Below are 24,875 nucleotides of genomic sequence, written 5' to 3'. Positions count from 1 at the left end.
AAAAATCACTAAATTCAAAAACATATGAAATTTAATATTTTACGACATGAAATATATGTTGTCTTAAATGCAAATATTTTATAACATATTTTTATTTGCCGTGAAAATATACATTTTTTACGGCATACTTTTGCATGCCATAAAAAAAATCATATTGCATTTTTTTTAATACAAGTTTTCACGACATTCATTAGCATGTTATGTAAAGTTATAATATTCTACAACATGAAATGTACGTCGTCTTAAATACAAATATTTTATAACATATTTTTGTTAGTCGTAAAAACATACATTTTTTTACGGCATACCTTTGTATATTATAAATATATAAATTAACGACTTTCATGGCATGTATGCTGTTATTGACAAAATATGAACGACTTGAAAAAAAAAATGTCGTAGAATGTACTAACTACGACATGTATTTAATACATGCCGTAAACATGATGCTATAAATAGTTAGTTTTGTTGTAGTGAATTATGCTAAACCAAAGGCCTTACTATATTTTTTCAAAACCTTAGACGAGGTTAATGTAATTTTCCCAATCATATAGTTATCATTATTGGATTAATTCAGTTTTTCAATAGATAATCTACCAATATAGGCTTAAAAAATATACCAAAATAGACCCAATAAATTTATCTTAAGTCATGGTCTAAACATTCAAAATTTAATAACAAAATTTTGTTATAAATTAAACTAAACACCAATCAGTCTGCGAATTTTCATAAAATAAATACTCATCATTAAATTTTGAAATTTTTATCCAACATGCTAGGGTCATATGGGAATAACATATAAAAATATCATAATTTTATGAGATCGGGAACTATTTTTAAAAAATACAAAACCGAACTGTTTTCTCACAGAATTTACACAGTAGTCAAATCCGAAAATTTGCTCAATTAAATTATGCACTGACTATTTAAAAAAAAAAAGAAAGGAAATTCTGGGTCATTACAATGATCTCTTGTTGGTTGGCTAGGGGAATGGCACATTTGTTTTAAATATCCTGTGAGTTGTGTTAGTCGAATCATGGTTGCATGCAAGATGGACCTTGTGAGTCACTGTAATACTAGTGTAGAGTTTGTGTTGCAACTCAGAGTAAACGTTTTAGAAGTTGAGTTGAATTAACTTTTAGCTTGAAGGCCATATATAGTTTTGGTGTTTACCTAGTAATGCTGAGTCTTGCTTAGACTTAAGGTTTATTGTTAAAACCATTTTGTAAACTCCACATCGGAGTGGAACCCGTTAATGTTGATTTGTAGTCCTTGTTAATGGAAATCCTAAGTTGTAACAACCCCGACCCATGATTAGCATTAATCCGTAATTAATTATGGCTGACTAAAATTAAGAAGGAATTCTGAGTCAATTATATGTGCATTGCATCATTTTGTGTCTATATCTGTTTGAAATAGAAAGATATGTTTATGTTTTAGTTTCGATTTGCGAATTGAAAGCCTTATCGGCATCCGACTCAGAAATTGACTTGATTTATATGCTAATTAGGATTTATAGGATTTTATGGTAGGTTTAATTAAAATTCAGTTTGGAACGATTAAATTAGATTAAAATAATGCCATTTGATTAGTTTTGATTAATTACTACCTATAAGGCCATTTTGACCCCACTAAGTTACCTTTCCATTTCATTTCTTCCTCAACTTGGTGCTCAACGTGAGAATGAGAGAGAATTGAGGGATTTGGGTCCTAGGTTCAAGAATTTAATTCACAAGGAGGGAATTGCTAGGAGAAAAGAAGAAAACTTGAAGGTTTGTTCATCTAGTTCAAGATTCTAGCACCTAAAGCCCAATTGATCACCTAAGGTATGAAACCAAGCCTTTAGTTTGAAGTTGAGTTAATTCATACATGGATTCAAGTAAAGTGAACTATAAAATGTAAGAATCAAGCTTAAGGAGTAGAAAGGTAGATCAATCCATGTATGCATGTGCATTTCTTCACAAATTGAGCATAATTTCAAAGACTTCTTTCATGCATGTGCTCATTTTATCTATGTTTTGAGAATTCATCATGTTTTCTAACAAATTTTCTAGTTTGATCATGTTATGAAATGGTTGAGAGCAAGAGAGTTCATGCATGTTATGCTTTGGAACATTCATAGAGTTTAAGTTGAGTTTGTGCACCATTGGCATACTTTTGGGCCATGATTTCTTGTTATGATGCTTTAAATATGTTGTTTTATGAGTTTCTAAGTGTTTTCCAAAGTTTTGGGCCCAGAAAATTTAGTTTGATGCATTTGGGTTGATTTTGAGCTTGGTGATCACATCTGGAAATTCCAGAAATTTGATCCACGCTCGAGCGAGGAACTTCACGCTCGAGCGTTCACTCTGAGTACATGCACTGCCGCTCGAGCGTTGAGTGTTACGCTCGAGCGTGAAATGCATATACCCAGAAGTTTGTGTGTTTTGTAGTTCGCTCGAGCGAGGGAATTCACGCTCGAGCAAGGTTTTGAGTCTTATGCTCGCGCGGAGGTCGAGCGTTCGTCAAGCGTGAAAATCATGCATCCAGCACTTTTTCAAAAGTTTGCAGTCCGCTCGAGCGGGGAAAGTCACGCTCGAGCAGAGCTTCCTTGTCTGTATGTCCGCTCGAGCGAAGAAAGCCACGCTCGAGCGTGGACCTTATTTTCAGCAAGTTTTGAAAAATGTTTTCTAACACATTTTTGCATTCTCATTCCATCCTAGGCATTCCTAGGCCATGTTTGAGACTCCATAATGAGGATTAAAGGCTAGAAACACACTAGGAACAAACGAAATAAGTTATGTACAATTCGAACGTGTGTTTCAGGTGTGTATCTGTTATGTGCCATGTAGGTCATGTGCCGTATACCATTTGACTAGTCTGCTCCGTCTATCTGCCTTGAAGCCAGCTGTGAGTAATAACTTAGTAAAGTTATGTTCAACTGTATTTATTTTCTGTGTGATAAAATAAGATCTGTTTTCTGAAGTGCTATGTTCTGTACAATGAATGATTGTCCAATTTCTGATATGTATTCGTGGCATCCTTAGCATCACGTGATATGTGTTAGCTGTTACCCGGTATCGGAGGTTCCATTATGGAACTTAATATGTCTGCACTCTGTTGCCCGCACCGGAGGCTCCATCATGGGGCTCAGCATGTTTATTTTCTGTTACCCAGATCCGGAGGTTCCTTTATGGAACTGGTTATTTATAACCCCCACATGTTTTGCATCTGCTCTGTATTTGTTCTGTTAGCACTAATGGATGTACCACGTATACTTTAGCATGACTTATGATTTCTGTATGTGATGTGGACAAGATTATGAATTTGATACGAAATTGAATTATGATTTCTGAATCTGTACAGACTCATTCATTAAAACCCTTTACTCCGTTATTATTCACTGGGCTTCCGCTCACTGTTTATATTATGTATGTAGGTGAGCTGGCACGTGATCAGGGCCAGAGTTGACGGCCTTCGTTCAGTTTTTGTCAGCCAACCTTTGTGCCTCCCGAGGAGGTTCTGGACGAAGTCTTGTTTTGTGGCTGTTTTTGTAATCATATTAAACTCTGTTTGTTTTGTAAGTTGGGTTGGTTTTCCTATATTACCCTTATGGGAGGAATATGTAAATACTGCATCTTTTGGTCGTCACTCTTATGTTTATACAAGTCCTAAGTTATTTTGTCCCATGTATGTCGTCACAGCTCACTAGACCATTTATATTTTGTATATTTGCTTCCGCAGCCCCTTATTATATGCTAATCTGTCAAGAGGCCTTTGGTAATCTAAGGATTACTGGCCGGTTACGATGCTAAACCTACAGGGGCGGGTTTGGGTCGTGACATAGGTCGTTGTCTAGGTTGATTTTATTTCGTTTGGGTCATGGGGTGTGACATCACTTTAGCGTTGGTAAAGTATTGTTTGTCTTGTTTGAGTTGGTGGTTAGTGCATTTGAATAGGTGTTATTTCGTTTCGATCAGGTCTCGGAGTAGTAATAGTTGTTTTGGCCTTAGGATGCATTGTACATTAGGTGATGGAAAATAGTTGGTTGAAGGTGGGGTTATCACCAATAAGATTTGGTGTCTTTGTGTTCTAAGGGGTCGTTTTGCCAAAATATTTTGTTGAACTTAAGAGATTAGATCCTCTTTTGTTGCTTTGGGTTATCGATGTGGATAGAAGAATCACTCAGTAGTTTGTATTAGTAAGGGTTTTTATAACCAATTGTTGTGCAAATGTAATGGTTTGGTTTGTTACCGATGTGGCCTATCAAAGGCACATGAAGTGGTCAAGATTTTGTTGATGTGTTGGTGAGTACCCAAGTGAACTTGTAGGGTGACTGTAACATGCATTACTTTACTTGAGTTTAATTTCGAGGACGAAATTTCTTTGAGGGTAGGTTTTAATGACCCAGAATTTCCTTCTTTTTTTTTTAAATAGTCCGTGCATAATTTAATTGAGTAAATTTTCGGATTTGACTACTATGTAAATTCTGTACGAAAATAGTTCGATTTTGTATTTTTTAAAATAGTTCTCGATCTCAGAAAATTATGATATTTTTATACGTTGTTCCCATATGAGTCTAGCATGTTAGATAAAAATTTCAGAATTTAATGATGAGTATTTATTTTATGAAAATTCGTGGACTGATTGCTATTCTGTTTAATTTATAGCAGAATTTTGTTATTAAATTTTGAATGTTTAGACCATGACTTGAGATAAATTTGTTGGGTCTATTTTGGTATATAATTGGACCATGTTTGGCTTATAGGTGAGAATTTAATTCAAGACCCATGACTTACATTTAATTTGATTTGAGTTTGTTTATGATTCATGTTTAACTATTTGGTCCTTTTAAATATGTGATTGGTAGTGACCACTTTGGGAGTTGTTATTATTTATTATATATGATTATAATATTTATTTGAAAGTTGAATTTATGGTGTGTATCATACGATGAAAAATTATATATTTTTGTAATAACTGAAAACGTGTATATATTTTGTAGTGTGCAAAAATGTTATATTTTCTAATAAGAAAAATTATATCATTTTATAATTTATATTACAAAATTTTAAGATATTATTACAAAAATTATATTGTATTATTTTGAAAATTAAGCCTTGGAAAGGCAACCCGGGAGGGGGAGGGAGGGACGCTACCCCCTCCTCCTTTTTGCCTTATCCCATCTTTCTTTCCCTTTCCTTTCATTTTCTTTGTTTGGTTTGACAGAGGGTTAGACCCTCTCAGTCCATCTCTTTCTCTTTAGTCCTCCATAGTTGCTTAAGCATTGAGTTTAGAGTGAGAGTTTTTAGAGTGAGTTTGCAAAAGTGTTGTAAATGAAAGTTGGAGAGCTCGTCGTACTCATCGCAATGGTAGTCTCGGATTCATGATCAGACGAAGTTTGCCTTTCAGATTTGCTCCTCTTCATTATTTGAGGTAGGGATTTTCTTCATATTAGAGCATCAACATCAGCCTCTCTACAACGGCTTTGACGCTATTGTAGAGAGCCAATGCTGTAAATAAGTGATCCATTAGTGTTGCTATTCATTTTTCCAGTGCTATAGTACCTCCTCTGATGAAGCGAACAACTATTCATCATTACAACAAGCGGGATTGTGTGTTACTGGACATTCGCCGGGAAGTCCGGCCAGACGTCCGGTCGGTCAACGGCAAATTTTTTTTTTGGCTGCTGCTCATTAATTTAATAAAAAAAGAAAGAATAAAAAATAAAATAACAAAATAATATTTTAATAGGATTGAGTTAGAATAGAGAGTTTGATGCAGTGGTTGACTAGCTAAAATAGCAAAATAGGTTTTTAAGCTATAATTTGACTAAAAATTTGAAGCGACTGGAGTGGATGCTCTATTGCTTTAAATTCATGTTAGGGATATTTTGAGAAAATATATCATTATAGGAGGTATTACACATATATTATTCTCAAATTTTGTTGGAATAATGTTTGGAAGAAAATTATGTTGAAATGTTAAGAATACTAGTATTTTGAACTTGATTTGGGAAAATCATCTTGTGTTGATAATTTTTGTTAAAAATTCAAAATTAAATTTTAATAGTTGTATGGTTTGTATCTACATCATATTATGATTAGATAATTTATCTTGAGAAAAATAATGTTGAAATATTATTTCATCTTTGATTTTTGAATTTATTTTTGAGAAAAATAAATTGATGTTGATGAATATTGTGTAAATTGTTAAGATGAAATTATAAAGTTGTTTTGAGATTAAAAACTCTAAAAGTGTTGTATTCATGATATTTTATTAATGGTGACATATTGATGATTAAATTTTGTTCATTTTTGTGGAAGTGAAAATATGAAATGTGGACTTTTGAACTCCCAATCTTAAAAGTGTATTCTTGGGCATATTTTCAAGATTTTTGATGTAAACATTATGTTGGTTAGTTAATTTTAGAAAAGTTGTGAAGTTGTTTGGTGAGCTAGTAGTTTGCTTACCCCCTACCTGTACATGTGTACAGGGAATGTTTTAGGACTTGAGGATCAAATAACAGGTTTTATCTTGACATGGTTATAAAGTGGTGATGAGGCATAGTGCTTTTTTAATTGTTTCTTTGGCTGAATTCTATGCTTTGTAAGGGGCAAAGCCCTCTCATTTATTGTAAGCCTTCGGAGAATTTTGTTTGTAAAAGAATATGTTATATTCAATGTAATACACGGAGGGTGGGTTTATGGTTTCATTCATGGTATTTTTTTTGGACTTGTGAAAAGAAAAGAAAATGGTTAATGAAAAAGATTTTTTTTATAATTAATTGAGTGAGAATGAAGGTATTTTTCTAAAACCTCACTCTTGTGTTATTTAATTTCTGCCTAATTGATCTGTGAAAATCGGGACATTACAACCATGAAACTTGTGAAGATGGGTTTCAGATCAATACAGAAGCTTCTCTTCACTTGCGAAACTTATCTTTCTTTCTATGAGATTCGTCGTGAGAGAGGGAGTGATAGAAATACTATCGTAAGAGGGAGAAGAGATCTCTATAGTGAAGTCCAATTTTGAACTTTTTAGGTTTTGGAAGATCAATGATTTTTAAGGGTGCGTTGAGGGGTGCACATTTTAATGAATGTGAAATTTCTAAAAAGATAATTTTTGCATTATTGGGGAAGAGAAATTTTAAGGATTTTGAAATTTATAAGTAGAGGTCTAAAAAAATGAGAGAAATAATAAATGGAGTGCTAATAGCAACACTCATTCACCTTTCCCCTAACTTCCCAACATGCGATTACGCTTCAATATTAATGCTACCTCATACCCGAACTTTACTGTATAGACACCATCCTAGGTGTATAATGTCAAATAAGCTTATTGTCACGACCCAAACCCACCCCTATAGGTTTAGCGTTGTAACCGGCCAATAATCCGTGATTAGCAAAGGCCTACTTAACAATAATGACAATAACACAATAAAAGAGGCTGGCGGAAGCCAATTCAATAATAGAAAATAGCATCTAATGAGTTGTGAGAACTTAAATGTACAAACCGACTTTGTCGCACTTATCCTTCACTATGCCTGTTGAGAGGGTTGGCAAGCCAATTTCTTAAACCTAGAATTCAAATAAATAATATATGGTTAATTTGTTACTTAATTGAATTTATTTATTCTTCTCGGGGGAAATTAATGTTGTTTTAATTAGAAATTATGTGTATAATATATAAATAAAAAGAAAAAAAATAAAGCGAAGGGCCAAAAGGGTATTAAAGTCATTTTACTTGGAATTTGGAGAAAGCTTCCATTTGCAAATCAAAAAATTTCCAATTAACATCATTTTGCATTCATATATTAACTATGTATTAAGGTCATTTTTAATTTCTATATTCGGTCAATCCATATGGAGTTCTGTTTTGACTTTAATTGAGCCCCCGTTAGTAGACGGTGGGATTGATCCCCTAGGAATTAATCAAGGTGTGCACAAGATGGTTCGAATACCCTGAATTATCACAAAAAGGGTCATTTTCAATTCATATTTTTTGGATAAATTACACTCCCTCAACTATTGTTCCATATCATTCTACCCATGTAACTAAAATTTGTAGCACCTAACTTCACTTTACAAAAATGATACATTGCCATTTTGAATTATAAATTTATATCAATGCAAGTATTTTGTTAAGAATCTGTCGCTTAAATAGATTAAAAAAAAAAATAACATTTGACTTACACATAACATCTCGAATTAAATGCCTCAAATGACATTATCAGTATGTTTGGTTTTGTTTTTAAAAACTATTTATGTTTTTTTTTTCTTTTTTGTATTTAATAAACTTCTTTAAATTTTTTTACTTTGTAGTTTATCTAATTTAAATGCAGCTAAAAATTAAATATTTATAAAAAAAATAAAATAAAATAATTCCTAAAGAAAAAAAAAGCAAAAATATACCATTTTTTTTTGTTATTTTACCTTTAATGTTTTTTTAAAAATTTCTTCACAAAAATTTACTTGTTAGGTGCATCTAAAAATTTCTAAAATATGAAAAAAAAAATTACTAAAAACAAAAAAACTTAAAAATTTTATTTTTTCAATTAATTCTATTTAAAAAAAAGAGAAATTTATTCAGAAGTCCCATCCCAAAAAAGTATGTACCAAAAAGTCCTATGAATTTTCTTGTAAACTATTAAATCCATTGAATTTGGAAAGGTACACCGTGAGATCCTTTAATTATATTTTTTTGAATATTCCAAATGTGAATAGGCTTTATTTGTGTACTATTGTCTTATTAAATTCTTATCAAATGTATCCTTTTTAAAATGTGACGATGCAACATTATTCTAATGTATACATTATTTGTCTTATTAAACTTTTGTTAAATATGTCATTCTTCTTAAAATGTAACAATGGGATATTTGTGTACTATTGTCTTATTAAACTTTTGTCACATATATTATTTTTAAAATATAACAATAGAATATTATTCTAATGTGTCTTATATTATCTTATTAAACTTTTTTCACACATGTCATTTTTTTCAAAATGTGACAATGAGATATTTATGTATTATTATCTTATTAAACTTTTTGACAAATATGTCATTTTCAAAATGTGATAATAAGATATCATTCTAATATGTGCACTATTATCCTATTACGTTTTCAAATCTGAGTTGACATTATTTAAGAAATTTTAATGTAAAATAGGACTTATAAGAACTAAATAAATGATTGATGAGTCATGAAAGTAGAACTTATTAGTAAATTTTCTCTGCAACTCCCTCCACTCTCATGCTATCCCACGGCTCTTCCTCTTTTCTTCCCCAACACCTCAGCCCCTCTCTCCTTCAAACCAAACCATGCTTCTTCAACTTCTCCAACACTTTCTCTCTCTACCCACTTGCCTTACATTTCACACACAGAAAATCCAACAATTGGATTGATGTTTCTTCACCCAATTCCCCAGTTGTTGTGGTCGCTTTGGCTGCTGAAGCAGAGCTAGCATAAGGAACTGAACAACTCCAAGAGGGTGTTGTGGAAAGTGGTGTTGTTGTTACCCTAACTAAGCCCAAGAAAGGTGTCACGACCCAAACACGCCCCTATGGGTTTAGCACCGTAACCGGCCAGTAATCCGTGATTACCGAAGGCCTGCTTAACAGTAATAACAGTAATACAGAGTACAAGGGCATGGCGGAAGCCAAGACAGTAAATAAACAGTGTCCAATGAGCTGTGACAGTCTGTATGCAAAGAGACTTTTCATACATATTTACATTCAGTACCAAAACAGTATGCACAACAGTTACAATCATCCAGAACAGGGACCTAATCCCTATTAGAACAGCACAGTACAGTAACATTCAGTCTATACAGATTATAAACAAAAAAGGGGAAATCTAAAACTCCCCAAGCAGCCTCAGCTTGAACAGATCAGGAACCTCGAAGTGAGGCACAAAGGTTGGCTTTGACAAAACAGAGCTTAGCTTGACGCTCCTAGCAATGGTCCGGTGCCTGAACACCTACATTTATATATGAGCAGTGAGCTAAAGCCCAGTCAATAACATATGCGTAAAGAGGTTAAGAATGAATGTCCTTTCAGTATGGAAAACAGTTATTTAAACAGTATATCAGTCATTCGGTTTGTGGCTCACATATCATGCCATAACAGTCATTCAGAAACTATAATAGTCATATGTGGTACATCTAATAGCAAAACAGTACAGTAGGTCTTAATAGACCGAACAGTCAGTTGATGGCCATCATAACAGTAAATAGTAGTCGTTCCAACATGGGAACCGACAGAGATCTCTGTGACAGTAGCAGTACAGTACAGTAACAGTAGGTTGCTATGGATGCCACGAATACAGTTCACAAATAAGACATCATTCATTCAATAACAGTATCATTTCAGAAAACGGTATAGTTCGATTGTTCAGAAGATAATCATTATTGAACATATCTTTACAACATTGTTACTCACATAGTTCTGGGCTACAGATAAGCTAGTACGCGTCTCCGGATGCCAACCCTACACAGTTGCAGAATGAACACACACTAAGCTACACAGTTGGGAAAAATAATAACTTAATCCCTAGTTTGCCTCAGTGTGGTTCTACATCAATATCCTCATTAAGATGCCTTAAACTAGGCCTAAGAATGCCTAGGATGAAATGAGGATACAAAGATGCACTTTTAAAACACTTAACAAATTTTCAGAAAACAGGGGTCCCGCTCGAGCGTGGGTTTACCCGTTCGAGTGGACAGGCAAACAAAATACTCCGCTCGAGCGCGAGTTACCCCGCTCGAGCGGACTGTAAAACATGCCAAAAGTACTGGATGTGTGAAAATCACGCTCGATACCCGCTCGAGCGTGTGACACAAGTCCTCGCTCGAGCGTCCAATACCCCGCTCGAGTAGACTGTAAACAAGACCAAAGTGCTGGGAGCACGAATTTCAAGCTCGAGCGCCAGTCACCCCGCTCGAGCGTGAGTCCAAAATCTAGAATTTCCAGATTTGAACTTCAAGCTCAAAACTCAACTTTAAATCATCAAATTCGATCCTCTTGAGCTAATTTTTTGGAAAACACTTCAAAACCCATAATATTACATGTTTCAAAGATCGATTTGAGAAATCAAAGCCCAAAGGTAGTTCAATTAAATACAAATTTGAACCAAATTTCAAGAACATAGCTTTAATGTGACATGCAAGTATTTAACCAAGATAAAAGCTTCAATTACATGCTCTAATGAGCCAATTTCCTCAAAAACAAGATGAATTCATGGTCCATTGCAAAAATATGAACATGCATGTGGAATTTCATGAACATTAACTTCAAAACTCAAGAATGGCAACATGCATGCATGGATTAAGTTCTTAATTCAACATATGAAGCTAATTCATGTCTTTAATCTCTAGACTTCCATGCCATGCAACAAAATGACTTGAATTCATGAACAAGAAGGTATAAACTCTACCTTAAGTCTCCAATTATAAGACTAGAAGCTCAAGTATGCAATCTCTTCTATGATTCTTCAAATTCCAAGCTAAAACTCTCAAGAACAACTCAATTCTCTCACTCTCTCTCTCTTAGTCGGTTGAGGGCTCAAGAATGGCTGAACAAATGTTTTGTTTGAATGTAATAAGGCTTCAATATGTGTTGCCTAAGTGGTCCACTAACATGGCATTATGGTAAATACTTGGACTTTTGTGCTTCAATGCTATTTAATCTAATTTAATCATACAGAATCACATTTCAAGTAAATATACCATAAAATCCCATAAATTCTAATTAGCACATAACGCTAATCAATTTCTGGTTCGGCCGCCGATAAGGTCTTCAATTTGCAGTTTAAAACATAAAACCTGAACAGATAATTTGACAGTCGAACAGATAGAAATGCACTTAAACAGATACAGACAATCAATTAGTTCAAGATTTTAGTCAATTCAGTCAATTATCATGATCAGTCTCAGTTTAGCAGTAATCAGTGATATTATCAGTAAACAGTGGTGAGGGTTATTACAAAAGGCAAAGCTGCATTGCCTCTCAAGAGTGACAAAATATGTGTAATCTCATTCCTTGTTTCCCTTTCTCTTAAATTGTGGACACATTAATGATTTTATTTATTGGGTTTCTTTGATTTTCACATTTATTTTAACTGTGATTGTAAAATTTTTTGTTTCAAGAATCTTATACTTGAGTTGGGAATAGATTGTGCTAATTAAGATCTACTTTAATTGGTATTTATTTTGTTTTTCTTGGATTGTGGATGTGTGTAGTGAATTACATACTGAATTTTGTTTGATTTCGGTTTATTTTTCAGTTTTAGTTATAGGAAACCAATATGAGAGATTGAAACCATGTATTGTGGGTGTATTATAGTCATTTATTTACTTGTTTTTGCTTGAATTTTATCTTAATGATGAGCACTTCAATCCCTTAGAATCCTCCGTTGTAGCGTCTGAAAAAGACTGTATGTCATATTTTTGTTTTTTCATTTCTTCATCTTTTGATTATCTACAAACTTTGGCTATACCTAGTGGTTTTGCCCTTTATTTATTTATTTAAGTTTGGCTATACAGGTTATGGTTGCAGTAGAGTATTAGTTCATTCTCAAGTTTTGAGAACACTTTTTATGTCATAGTTCATGCTCATTTGAGAAGAATGCCTTTTATATAATCGGGTCTTGAATATTAACAATAATTCTGCAATTTTATCTAAATTCTCAAATTATTCAAAATGATTAAAAGCCCTTGTGTTTTAAATTATTATAAATTGTAAATTGTTATAGAACAAGAGCTAGGAGACCTCACGTTTAAAAATTCTTGACATATATTGCCTTTTTAAATCAGAAATTTGCTTTGCATGAATCCTGAACGTGATATTTGTTACTGTGGTTGCTGGTCTTGTCTCCTCTTTTGTTTGTTTAAGTTGTCTACCCCCATACTATCACATTCATGTTTTTGCTGCGTTTTTAACTTACTCCTTATCCTCCTTTTGTTAGGATTATTAGAGGAGGTCTAAGAGATTCTTGGAAATTCAAAAATTGAGGGAAAACAAGAAAGGGTATGACTGTAATGGCCGGGTTCCCTTCATTTCTTTTCTTTCTCTTTGGCTTCGTCCTCTCTTACTTCCGTTAGGTTTGAAACATCCGAAAGTTATTTCAAATTTAAGCCCTTATTCAGGTTTTGTTTGTGAGTGTTGAATCTCACTTGTTCCGGAGCGTGCTAGAGCAAGTTCGGAAGGTCCGGGAGCCGAGTTGTGAAAATTCGGGCTAGAAAGCAGGGGGCCGCATGTGCGGGGGCCCAAGGCTGCACGTGCGGAAATGGGCCGCACGTGCGGGAGGCCAAGCCGCACGTGTGAGGAGGGAGGAGCTGGAGTGTGTTGCATTCTGCTTAAAAAGTAGGTGCGGAGGGCAGGTGTGGGACCAGCCGCACGTGCACGGATCAGTGCCGCATGTGCGGGAAAGGGCAGTCGCACGTGCGGGGACAAGTGCCGCATGTGTGGGACTAGGCAGATCCAAAAACTCTATTTTTTATTCATTTTGGGGCCGAAGTTCCCTCACTTTCTAACCCTTCTCTCTCACTCTAAAAGTCATTTTCTCTCCCCTTTCTCTCTAAAAACCCTAACCAAAGCACCTAGAACCTTTGATTCTTGTTTCCTTGGGTTTGATTTTCATCATCATCTTCCTCAAGCTTGAAGATTTAGAGCTAGGGCTTGCTTGTTTGGTGTAGGAGAAAGTGAAGAGTTTCCATCTTGGGACTAGGGTTTCTTCTTGCACTCTTCATCAAAACTTTGAGGTAGGGATATTCTTGAGTTATATATACATGTTTTGCAAGTTAAATGTTGATTTTGTGTTTCTATTGAATTTGTTTTGAGAGTTTTGGTTTTGGTTCAACGATGATGAGATTTCTCAAATAAGGGTTTAAATGTTGAAATGTTTCTAAGTTGATCCTTGTGACTTCTTATTTATTGTTTAAAAGGGATGATTTTGATGATGCTTTCATCATGAAGTGAAGAAGTGTTGAGTTTTTGACAAAAACCCTAGAAATTGGAGATTTTACAAAATAATGAAAATGTCCTTGAAATTATTTACTTTCTTGTGTTAACAGGATGTATGAGAGTAAGTTCCACCAAATGTTATCATAATAACAACATACTTGACACATGGGATATGAGATGGTATTTTAACATTGTTGCTAACACTTGAACTTGTAATGAGGTAAGATGATAATTGTGGAGCACCATGGTAGTGAAATTGAAATCTTGAAGGATGATGTTTGAAAATTTCATATAATCTTGTGATGTTGTAAGATGGTAAGTTGTTGGGTGCCATGGATGATGTGAAATGCTTAATTATAATGTAACGGGGAAATGAAATGAAAGATGATATGTTGGCCATGTTAAAAGGTTTGGTCATGATGGGTTGGTGTTGAGAACTTGTGATGATGTGTTGAAGACACATGATTCTTTGTGCGGTGAGAAACGTATTTGTAAAAGTGGAAAGGTATTTGTTTATTATTGGTGTTAAGACATTTTGGAAATAGAGAAATGTTATGAGATATTAATTATTGCATCTCATTTCCATTTGAGTCTATATCATCAATGTGCATAAAGTGGATTATTACCATTGCTGCATTCTCATCATGTTTACTTGAGAAAGATTACATTACCATGAGAACTAATAGAAATGTGTATGGGGTAAATACGCTGGTAAGTCCGGATAGGGGGTGTAGATGAATTTGTTAAGTTGGCTTGAGTGTCCAGGGTGAAAGACCCACAAGCTGCGCAGATAGGTGTCGAACCTTCCAGTTAGCACCGGTAAAAATGACAGTTTGGTAGTGCGTGTTGAGCCTACTTGCAAACACCAGCCTAGGGATTACCGGTGTCGTATTTACCGCCCCCATTGAATTAATATTGGAAGTTTGAAATTGATGAGACTACAAGCTAATATTGAGAACATGGTGATTTTGAGAACGTGCATTGAAATGAATATTTTCCTCATTTATGAACTTTGGCATGGCATTGCACTCACGTTTATTTTATGTTGAGGATAAAGCATAACTGTATATACTTTGTGAGAATACTCTACTGGGCTTTGTGCTCATCCCTATGGGATTTTGGTATAGGTAAAGATGTGGTGATCCCACCACACTGAGGAAGTGGATATTTTGAGAAGAGTACATAGCTCTTTTATTTTGTGTAATTCTTTTGAGCCAAGGGCTAATGTGTATGGGTTGTAGAAACCATTTTTGTGTAACCAGGCTTATGCTTTGGAAGATGTAAGCCCTTAAGGGCATTGTATTGTTTTGAGAATGGATGCTTTACATGCTATAGATTCATATGTTTTGTATCGATGAATATATACCCGCATGTAAAACCTTTGTAAGGGCTCTAATTTAATTACTTAAAGATGGGCAGATTATTGTTAATGTTGAGTGAATGTTGATCATTTGTGGGTAGTTCATGTCAAAATTTCGGGGCGTTACAATGACTTAAAAACAAGAATATCATTGCTCAAGCAAATGGCGAGCACAAAGTTGTCGAAACAGCTGAAGCTCATTTCCATCTCAACATTGACCCAAAATACAATGATCAACAGCTAATGGCAACAGTGAGTTTTCCTTGCATTTGATTAATTGTAATGAGAAATATGGTAGCAATCTCATGGACTACAATTAGTTTCTGCTATTGTTCTAATTCTTTCATGATAGGTGAATTTACCCAAGGGAACTGGACGGACAGTTAGAGTGGCTGTTCTCACTCAAGGTAGATACTTTTTCTTTTTCTTGACTTCTTTAATGAGTAATGTTCTGTCAGGGAAATGCATCAAATGGGTGCAACCATGTACATAGGATACGATGTAGATGTATATTAGCAAGCAAAACAAGCCTATCGGCTGTAGACTCATTCCACCCAAATTCTAAACAGAAAAATCAATATGGAAGAAGGATTTTCCCTAATCCCTGCTAACCAAATATGGGGATCTCACATCAGCATGTTTTAATGCCAGATCAGGCAATTCCAGTCCTTCAAAAGATTGCCTATGTTACTCCATCCAAATACAAGCATGGAGGAGCTGTTGGAAATTGCGTACCTGGGCTAGGCATAAAGGAATTTAAAATTTATTTTGATTCTCAATCCCCATGATATATTTGTGATATATAATAGATACAAACATCCATAGAAATAGTTTGAACAATACCTCAAACACAAAATTCAATTCCTTGCTTGATTTTTGAGTTCACTCCAATTCAAAAGTAGTTCAAGCATCCGATCTCTAAGAGTCTTATAACAAGGGCATTGTCAAGCTCACAAGTATTCTAGAGAGACAATAAGAGGCAGATGTCAATCTCTGAAGTGCTAGCTCTTATAATAGCTCTCATATTTGAGGACCAAGTCTATCTTGTCCCACAAGGATTGATGATCTTCCTGATCTTTTAACAAAGATGTTTTTTTTTTTTTTTTTCATAAGTACGTTACAATGAACAAGTTATATCACAATTAACTCTTAATTGCAGTAATCTCAGTAATTAGCTCATGGTTTCAAAAAATGGTGTTGTGAGTTGCGGTGGTAAGCGCTACTTGTTATACCCGCTTTTGCGGTGCGACAGAAATTCACATGTATAACTGTTGTTTTGGTGTTACATAACGGCTGTTGCAGTACTGTAATGGTCTGTTACACACCGTTACAATATTCTGAATAGCTTCCCCCCTCCCAAAAAAAAAAAAAAAAATCTTACAAAAAAAGAACGAATACTCAAGTCATTCAAGTCCAAAGAAAAAATCTTGTATGAATTTTTTTTCTTTTTAATTTATTTTTTAATTTTTATTTCATTACATTAGCATTTAAAATAAAAAATTTATAAACACTGGTTGTATTTATTTTTATAATCATTTCATTTAATATTTAATTCTAAATATTTTTTATTTTGTTACTATAATGTGTTGTCTAAAAAATGTCTTTAAAAAAAATCTCAAATTTTTTTTTTTTTACTTATGGCACAATTTTTATTTTTATAATCATTTCATTTAATACTTAATTGTAAATAATTTTATTTAATTAGCTGTAAAGTGTTGTCTAAAAAAATGTCTTTTAAAAAAAATCATTTGCTCAAAAATAATTTTTGTTTATGGCACAATTTTTTTTTATAATCATTTCATTTAATAATTGTAAATATTTTTTATTTAGTTAGTTCTGGTATTGGTCAAAAATAATTTTATAAACATTTAAAATCAATTATTCTTAAAGTCATTAACTATTGAAATAAAATGTAAAAAGCTCCTTTTATAGTGATCTAAAAATATGAAATATATTGGATTATACTTAAAAACTAACAAAAATTGATCAAAATCTATTTTAAATCCTAATAAATTCTATTTTGAAAAAAAAAAAATTTATGTGTATCGGTAAGTTTTTTCAAATTGTACGAAAAATTAAAAAATTCACGGTTCCGGCTACCGCAATCGTTACTCTACGGCCTTTACACTCTGCAACTGCAATCGTTACGGCAACCGCAATTGCTTTTCGAAACTCTTTATTAATTTAAATCCCTGATTAACACTTAATTTGGATTAACTCTTTTCATTCCATTATATTACATGTTGTCCTTACTGTGTATGAAATTTTTGGTTCACACTTATCTGTGTAGTAGAAATAATATAAATTCTTGATATTTATTATGAATTTTAAATGTCCCATGGAACATTTCCTTGGGCTTCCAAAAATCTTGAGTGACACCAAGCAACATATTATTATGAACATAAAAAATGAGCCCTTCTAACAGTTACCATACATTCAATTCTTTCATCGTATGATGTCTCAAAAGGTCATTAAGACATTGAGGTTTGTCAAACACCTAACTCAATCATATGTCTAATCTAATGCATATCAACTTGTATTGGTGAAATTAGAAACTCCTTTCTAATTATTACTTTGCCTTGACCAAGGTATTTCTCGACTTATATCCTAAAAGATCACATATATTCTTTCTTTACTTGAGAAATGGATCAATTCTTACACATTCACGTGCCTCCATGTGTGTCTCACTAAGCCCTATCTATACAGGTTCATATTTTGTTGTTAGAATATAAACATATTGTATTGTCAAAACTTAGCAATGCACATATAGGATAATCATGATGTTCTCAGTCTAAGGATTGCACACACAACTATAACATATGAGCGAACTAGATATGTTCCTAGGTGGTCACTTGTTCTCTAACAAACACACACATGGTTGTTTGATTGTCCCACACAAGTGACTTGAGACTACTCCTTTTTCCAATTGAACAAGCATAACACGTGCTAGTCCATTTGGTTTGGATTACTAACATCCAAATAGTAATCGTATAACTAGGAACTTTTAAGAATAAAATACTGAGAAGTACATGTCTCTCAATTTTAACTCTTAAGACATAAATTCTGAACTTTAATTGTATTACAATGTAAACAATAGCACAAAAAAGATAGTATGATAAAATAAAACTTTTCCCTTTATTAATTAAATGACAAGGGACTTTTAGGGCATACCACTAATAGGAGCCCACCATCCATCAATGTTTAACTCTTATCCTCACTTGACGACCACTCTGAGTTGTCAGCTCTAGTAAGGTATATCCTAAATAATGAAAACAAAAGAAGCGTTTAGGCTTTAGCCAATAGGTTATTAACTTTTTCTGGATTTCCTTTGAACATTTTCCCATTTCACCAAATTATCAAGATCATAATTCTTTCCAATGTTGATATCTATCAAGGGAAAAAGAGAAGGGACACTTTAGGAAGGCCTTGCTCGATTGTTGGCTAGGAACATTACTAGCATAGAATCGAACCTTAAAATTTTTACGCTTTGTGACTTCTTGCCACAAAGTAAGCCTTCTACCCCTTTGGTATCTACTAGAGTGGGAAAAAGCATGGGGATGTTTTCACCATGTCAACGTCTCATTCTTGCAAGGCCCTATACAATTGGGCCAAACCACTGTACCATCTACTCCACTAACATTGCCTGGTACCATGGCTTCCTTATATGATGTGATTTTGAAGAGATTTGGAACTATTAGTCTGTGGAGCTTACTACCATACAGTAGTCATCATGAAATCTCATCTTTGCAAATTTGCTACCGAAAAGTAAATATGTTTGGAGAATTCTTCTCAGCCATTCCTTTAGTTCTTCCATAATTTCACCCCAAAAGACTTGTACAAATTTTATTAGTCCTCACAGTATTCCTTATTCTACACTACCCTTATCTTCCTCAGCATATCTCCCTAGCCATTTTCTAAAATGCTTTGTTCAAAAACCTCAGTTTCCTAAGTCCCAATCCATTCATCCTTTAAAGGATGACATGCTAAATCTTAATAAGTTAGTAATACTTGAATTCATTCTCAATACAAAGAGAGTAATGATGTAGGAAGAAGAAAAATGAAGAAGGATAGAAGAAGAAGCCTAGGATTATGGGTGTGCAATTTACCCACCAATCCCCCAACCCAACCCAACCCAACCCAACCTGCTACCCGCAGTATGAGAAATGTTATTCTCTTGAAAGTATTAGTATTGATATGTTGGATAGGGATAGAGCTCATCTATTGCAGTATGAGAAATGTTATTCTCTTGAAAGGATTATGGGTGTTGAACATCATTGAGTTGTTGGGTTTTGTTGTTGATAGGAATCACGAAATTTCGGGACAAAATTTCCTTAAGGAGGAAAGGTTGTAACATTCTGTTTTGGGAGACTACTCGAGTGATCAAGTGGTCGCTCAAGCGATGATTCAAGGCTCCCAGTATCCTGCCTGTTTACAGGCGAGACCACTCGAGCAGTCAAGTCTTCACTTGAGCGTAGATGTGAGGCTCCCAGTACTTTCATTGTAGACCTACAAAACTTTTGGAATATTGTATTTACCGCTAATGAAGTGTTTCACTCGAGCGGTATGTTTGAAATCTCTTCATCACTCCCATTCCTGCAGTCTTCATATACGACATATACATCTTTGAAGCAGAGAGGAGGTAGAGGAATAAATTGCAATATGAGCAATCAAAAGTACCGGTACTCACTCCTCAAAAATCACCCAAACTAAATATATCAAAATTATTATTTTATTATTTTTTATCAATGCTAACAGTGTCACAATCTCCTCATCTCATCACAACTGAGCCTGTGTATTACTTATATAATTTATATATATATATATATATATATGGGGAGGTTGGGCTATGTTTTTTTATTTTATTTTTATTTTTTATCATAACAGTTTTCCCTTTTAAATGTAAAAAATCACAAAAAAAAAAAAAAGAATTTGAAGGGTCGAAATTGAAAAAAATTAAAAAAAGATGAAGCATTTGAGACGAATTTTTATTTTTATTTTTCGTCAAATTTGGTAAAAAGAAAAAATTGGGATAAGAGAGGATTTTTTTAAAAGATTTTGATGTAAGGATTGAAGTATTTCATATTAAATCAAACTTTTTATTCAAATTTGGAGTCAATGTAGATGAAAAAATTGGTGAAGGGTTGGAGGTGCTCTAACTTGATGAAGGTTGAAGATGAAGAGGCCAAATTAATTTCTATTGAAAAACAAGAGAATTCCATTTCAAGTGTTCTCACTGTTGGTCTCTTGCCAACCAACCACTGTATTCTTCTTCATAGAGGGATTTTGGGTCTCTATTCGGAATTTAAGGTGGTTTTGTATGCTGCCTTTTTTTTTTTTTTTTTTTCCTGTTCTTTATTATCCCTTCCTAGTGTTTATTTATTGATTGTAATGATTCACATTATTATTCATGAACTCTTTTTGTTTTCTGATATAAAAAAAAAAAATCATATTGCAGAATGGTAATTTGTTTTCTGACTTTAACAACCCAGACATAATTAGGATCACATGCCTAGTCACAATAATCAACCGTAAATTTCTTTTTCTTTTTTAATTTTTTGGTCGGAGCATTGATTACTTACCTTGAATTTATGTATTTTCACCATGAATCATTGATGTCTTTTTGCTTCGTCTACATATGTTGTTTGATCTCCGTTTGGTGGCAATCACTAACCCAATTACTTTTCAATTTTCAGCAATTTTTCTGCTTAAGTGGTGATGTCTATGGATGACAGTGTGGTTTAAGGGTTCTTTAATTTGAAGTTCTATTTCTTTCTTTCCGCTCTCCCAAAGCTCAATGTAAGCATTATCAAATCTGACTCTGTATCTCAAATATTCTTTCTTTATTTTATTTTTGTAAAACTGTTTCTCCACCTATGATTTTGAACTAATGAAGTAGAATATGAGTGAGGTTTGTCAAGTTTTTAAATTCCTGACCTCATTTATTTGGTAGACTCATCAAATAATGGTTTGTGACATGATTTTCATTTTGTTCATTGAAGTCTAAAAGGAGATGAGCATGTTCTCTTTTGTATGTGTAGCTTTTGAAATGGATTCTGCTTCAAACTCTACTCTTACATCAACATTGGAATATGTGAAGTGCAACACCTTCTGCTTGCATCACACACATGCCACTATATTGGGCATACTTGCGGTTATGCATGTACAACTAAAACGATTTTTTTCAAATGAAAAAAAGAATCGAAGTATGGATTGCACAAATATTGTTTCATCGTGTTGGTTGTACAAAGTGTTTGTTTTCTTTTGTACCAATGTTTATTTTTTGTAGTCCTACCTCACAGCTCCTTTATATGGTTTTCATTAATAGCAATTCTTCACGTGAAGTAAATGAGTCTTGAGAGTCTACCAAGAATTGACCTATTGAACACACCCTTCCTTTCAAATAGCAGGCATATATCAATGTGATGCAATGATTTTGGCCATTGTTGACATTTACTTATCAAAATTTCAATAAATTTAAGCTGGTTATTAATTCTGTTTAACTTAACATATGTTGTAACGCCCTCAAAATAAACCCATTATATGTATATCATCAACACGCATTACTTAAAGAAAACAATTTATTAATTCATTCTTCAGAGTATTATTAAATAAAAACATTACATGTAACATCAAATTAAATGCCCTATGGGCTTACATCTTTCCAAGCCAACACTTGGACACAAAATATGAGTTCTAACTCAAATACAAATAAAGCCCTAGGCTTGATTATTTATCAAATAAAAACAAACAACTAAAGATAATCTTCAAAATCCAAATCCTTCCAAGCTAAGTCCTGGGAGGTAGCTTATCACCTGAACCTGAAAATGATGTTCCCATAAAGGGTGACCCACAACCCAGTAGAAATATACTAAATCAAATATAAGCATTGAATAAAGCAATAGCATTCAATAGATGGTTAACCAAGACAATCAATTACATCATTATACAGTTTCATGACACTATTGCCTAAGACATGTTTTACTTTCCAACATTATCAATATGGCTCAGAACCTGGCCAATCTTACAATAGTGAACCATACATAATATATTCACATTCATCCAGTGTCAACAAACAGATGAGACTCAGGCTCAAATCAAAACACTTCATACTTCCAGTTTGATACACATTTTAGTGCTGTATCAATAAAACACTTCAATATAAATAAGCACACATAAAAGTGATGCTAATGGAGTCCATCCCCTATCTCCTCCCAAACAAAATCCGGTTTAGAGGTCCATCCCCTATCTTCCCCTAAACCGTGGAGTACATCCCCTATCTCCTCCCACACAAAACAATGTATGCAAACACATAACATATACAACACACAATCAATACACATAATATCTGTATTAATCCAGCAGTCAAAAATTAATGACTCAATCAATGATTAGTTTCAGTTATCCCTAATCCACATGTAGTGTCTACAACAAGCACGACTATCCTCCACCGATAGCCCAAAACAGTTATTTCTAGACTGGAAATAAATACATCAACAATTCAATAGGTGAGTGATTTAAATTATACAACTACACCATTTAATCAATGAATTCCTCAATTTCATGAATTTAACCAAATTCCCCAATTTCCTAAAATTAATTACACAAATTAATTCATTACTACAACTAGGGTTTTTCCCAAAATTACCAAAGCATTCCCAACATATCAAAATACCAAAACTTAGAACAAAACTTATAAGATGGAGTAGGAAATCCCTACCTTGAAGAAAAGAACTCGAATGGAGAAGATGACGAAAACCAAAGTGCTCCAAACCCAAGATTGTTCAGATTAAATGGAAGCCCTCGACCCACTCTATCGTTTTAACAAAGGACTTAGGGTAGAAATACACTCTAAGTAGATCAAACCTAAGAGAGAAGGTGTGTAGGGAGAGGGAGAAGACGGTTCTAGGGTTTTAAAATCAAAAAGGAGATGAAAAATGATCCAGAAAGTCGGATCTCGGATTTTTATACCAGTCGCCCCGCTCGAGCGTGGAAACCCCCGCTCGAGCGCCACTCACAGACTCCCGCTCGAGTTGCCAAACTCCCGCTCGAGCGGCGAATGCACACTCCCAGAAGTTTTTGCAGACAGGTCCCCGCTCGAGCTCCCAACTCCCCGCTCGAGCGTCACTCACGACTTCCCGCTCGAGCGTCCAATACCCAGCTCGAGCGGCCAACATTACACAGGACATACTGGATGGGTGTATTCCCCGCTCGAGCGGACAAGCCAAAATCTGGGCAACTAGACTTGGTTCCTAAGCTCAACCAACCTGCTCCAAATCTTCCTAACACAACCCAAGACTCAAACTAAGGATTAAAGGGTGCAAACAACATACTCTCAACAACCAGCTCCACGGAACCTAAGTCTGTAAATAACAAGTAAAGAAAAGGGAAACCGGGATCGCTATATATGTACTATGTAATTGAAGACTCATCTTTATGGCTAAACAAATGATGAAAATTGCAAGCTTTTTTTGAAAAATTGATCACACCAAAGCATGTAACATGGTTTTACTTGATGTTTTGCCTATATTTCATTTGATAGAGATTTGGTTTGGTTAGAGATCGTGTCTTCTCATGACTATCGAAGAAACTACAAATTTTACCATAGGTTACGGATATGGCTATATGCTTAGTTGCTTACACCGACTCCATTGTTCATATTTGATATCACCATGTTTAGGCATTGTGTATCTCTATATCTTTTAGTGACATATAATAACTTCTTTTGGTATATGGTTAGTCTTGCTGTCATTTCTGCATTACTAGAAGCTTATGCAAATAGTAGTTTTATGATGAAATGCTTTTTCCTTTTCGTCGAAGAGTCATAGACTATTTATTTTAGTGCTGTCATAATTCACCATAAGTTTGTTGCTAAACCACTCTTTTATTTTATTTATTTATTATTATTTTTTCCCCTGTGGTGTTTTCAAATTTTAGTAAAAATTGTTCAAGGTGTAAATGTCATCTATGCCAACTAAATGTTATTTAGGTTTCATGTGGTTTAAGTTTCGGTAGGTGCTTGCCAAATATTTGTTTGTCATTGTATTTATCACAAAAAAATAAAAATAAAAATAAAAATTATTTGTCATTGTGGTTATTGTTTTCATTTATAGGTTCGATACATTCATTTATTTGCTTTGCCCCAACTACTGCTATCCTTGGGAAACCAAAAGAGCTTCCGAAGGATGGTATCAACTCTTTCAATCATTTTCTGCTGCGTCCAGTGAAGTAAATGTTGCATCTGATTTAAAGAAATGTTGCACCTTGTTGAAGACCGAAAGAAGGTTTGATGAATCTAGATATGAAGCGGCTTGATGATTCTGTATTGTTGTTGTTGTTTCCCTGGTTCTGGTCGTGCTGCTTCTTTTATCAAACTCTATTTGCTTTTGTGCATGTGTCACATATAAAAGCTCAGTCGTAAATTGACTGATTTTATGCTGATGCTACTGTTGTTGCTGCTTTGGCTTTCTACCCTTTCTGTGCAGCTATTGCTATCTTCTTCTGGTCTGTATGTTGTATTTGTTGTACATATGTTCATGTCAGATGTAAACGAGGCCTACATTGACTAAATGGTATT

At 34.1% G+C, this 24,875-nt stretch overlaps 1 long non-coding RNA gene across 1 annotated transcript; it reads left to right on the top strand.

The window, feature by feature from the left end:
• Positions 1 to 15,580: 15,580 nt before the first annotated feature.
• On the top strand, positions 15,581 to 24,582 carry LOC145789125 (uncharacterized). The gene is made up of 3 exons (XR_014361675.1): positions 15,581 to 15,708; positions 20,995 to 21,097; positions 24,412 to 24,582. It is a non-coding gene; the product is annotated as an uncharacterized LOC145789125 (long non-coding RNA).
• Positions 24,583 to 24,875: the final 293 nt, after the last annotated feature.

This window comes from Camellia sinensis, chromosome 2, assembly GCF_055761805.1.
Source record: "Camellia sinensis isolate YWXY chromosome 2, ASM5576180v1, whole genome shotgun sequence".
Classification (NCBI taxonomy): Eukaryota; Viridiplantae; Streptophyta; class Magnoliopsida; order Ericales; family Theaceae; genus Camellia; species Camellia sinensis.
This window is presented reverse-complemented; position numbering and strand designations above follow the sequence as displayed.